This window comes from Tarenaya hassleriana, unplaced genomic scaffold (assembly GCF_000463585.1).
Source record: "Tarenaya hassleriana unplaced genomic scaffold, ASM46358v1 Cleome80, whole genome shotgun sequence".
Lineage (NCBI taxonomy): Eukaryota > Viridiplantae > Streptophyta > Magnoliopsida > Brassicales > Cleomaceae > Tarenaya > Tarenaya hassleriana.
The window spans coordinates 515,129-517,611 of record NW_010970491.1 but is presented as its reverse complement, the minus strand read 5'-3'; the positions used below and the strand labels follow the sequence as shown (position 1 = coordinate 517,611).

The 2,483-nt window shown below is 41.7% G+C and overlaps 1 pseudogene; it reads right to left on the bottom strand.

Annotated features, from left to right (window-relative positions):
• Positions 1 to 1,553, bottom strand: part of LOC104803154 — a 2,006-nt pseudogene extending 453 nt beyond the window's left edge.
• Positions 1,554 to 2,483: the final 930 nt, after the last annotated feature.

Sequence of the window (2,483 nt, the reverse complement as noted above, 5' to 3'; positions counted from 1 at the left end):
TTTGGTTTCGGAAGAGGTACTCAGGTCCTTCTTGGCAGTTAGACTGGTGTTACATGCCGACAGAAGGATGACTGAAGAACCAGGGGTTGTTTTTGTTGTCAGTGGAAGAGGTGGTACAGGGGAAGGCTGACCGGAGGTCAATATTGGGGTCCCTTGGGACGGCGCAGCCTCTGTATCCCCATTAACTGGAGGTTGCGCCTCTGTGGATGCTCCCGATGCCGTTTTGGGAACCGCCTTTGATAGGCAGCTATTTGGCTTATGGCCGAACTCCTGGCACTTGGTACACCTTGGGGGTGTCCAAGCATAATGGACTTGAATACGCACAACACCGCCTGAGTCATCCTCAATATCCACTGAATCTGGGAGGTTAGCCCCTAAACTTACCTCAACTTTTACTCGAGCCTCGCCTACGCTTAGCGGATCTAAGCGCATTCTCTGTGTGTAGAGGTTCGCCTATCCCGCAGGTGATATAGCTGGTGATATAGCTGATGCCACGAAGGGAGTATAACTCGACAGGGATACTTTTTAGTGTCACCCATATAGGAGCTGAGGTCAAAGCAGTATTCCGTAGAGTTTCCGTCGTCGACCATTTTGCCACCGTGAACATCACGTCAGCCGCTCTCCAAAGGCCAACCTCCAGGACCCATTCCCGGGTAGAGAGGTCCGGAATGAAAAACAAACAGGATGTATCACTGATACGTCTAACATGAATACGTGACTTCTTTCCCCAAATCGGGTTGAGGATTTGAAACAGCTTTGCTCCAGTTGGCGCTATGCCATAGAAATTCCCCACAAGGTATCCTTGCCAGGATTTTGATGCTTCCACTAGAACTGAGCTCGGAACACGAACCCGAGGTATGCCGTCGGCAGAAAGAGTGGGTGTTGCAACTCTAGATAGATTTCGGGATGATGGCTTTAGCCTTTGGGCCCAGGGGTACCGATTCGGCGATGGACCGCTTACATCAGGATTTCTCGTCAACTCACATGCTGGAGAGGTAGCAATATGAGAGGTAACCTTAGCAACAGTAGGAACAGTGCGAGATCCTGATGTTGCAGAGTTGACCCCAGATTTAGAGACCGACAGTGGAGGGAAATCCGCTGCGGAGAGAGGCGGAGGAGCGACAGTGGTAGTTGTGTCTGGAGATGATGGTCGAGAGGGTGATTTAGGAGGGGAGACGACGGAGATGGGCTCAGGATCTGGAGGATGTGGCGGGTCCTCACTCGGCTCAGGCGAGAGAGATTCGCGGATTTGAGATTTCGCAAATTTCTTTGAGTTCGCCTTCGGAGAGTTCTTCTTGCGAGCCATGGTGGTATGGGGGTAGCTTGAGGAAAAAAAAATTGGAAGGGCTGGAAGAGGTGGGTACTAACCGGTAGTAGCCGGCCAGCGCCGGACGGCGGAGTTTGGTCAGAGCGGTCAGTATTTGCGGTGGCTAGGGATTGATGATGAAGAAAGGGGTTGATGAAATTTGGTAAAGTTAGAGAGAAGCAGGAGAACTTTCTCTCTCATCCTCAAAAACCATATGAATTGGTATTTTTAAGTCGTATACCGCCCAACCCAATAATATTGCATAATGGATAAACTTATTTGGTTAATTTTGTTAAATGGGTTAAATGGGTTTTAACCCAATTAGGTTATGTTTTAATGGTTTACCCATTTAACTCAATAAACTCCTTTTTTAAGTTTTTTGGTAATCAGCATTCATGTGGAGAATCCAACTTGATAATATCAAATCTCAAGTTGCGAAAAAAACATACGAACAAAACAGGAACTAGACCATTTTAAATTTCATAATTTATAATTTTACAAGATTCGAATATAGTTACAAAATAATGTCAAATTGCATTTAGATTTGTGATGTATGGTATTATAAAATAATAGATAAAATTTTACGACAACAGAAAAAAAATTTATCACCAAACTGGTGGGAAGAGTGGAAGGATACCAACCATGTTTCGAAGAAATTGTAAATATATATTGTAATATCTACATAAATCTTTAAAAAATATTTTATAATATATCTGTATCTTAATGGAAATCACATGGAAATTCTCTCATTATATTATATATTGAGAATATTAATGTGAATAGGATACGAAGAGATTTTACCAAATTACAGAAATTGTTTATATACGGAAAATTCGGTTTAGGTGTTCGTTATAGTTTTTTTTACAATTTAATCATATTTATTTTATTTTTATGAAAAATAAATAATTTTGGTATGTAAATGAATTTTGTTTGCAATGCATGAAACCGGTAGACATGATATACACATTCTCTCGTCAAATAGAATTATATTATTGGTAAATCATTAAAGTGAATGAAATAATTGGGTTTAAATGGGATAATTGGACTAACCTAACCCATTTGGTTTTGAAAATACTTTTAATGGTTTGTGTTAACCCAACCCATTAATTTCAATAACCCAAATGGGTTGGAACTAAATGGATTGGTTAACCCACTTTGACAACTCTAACCCTATGTG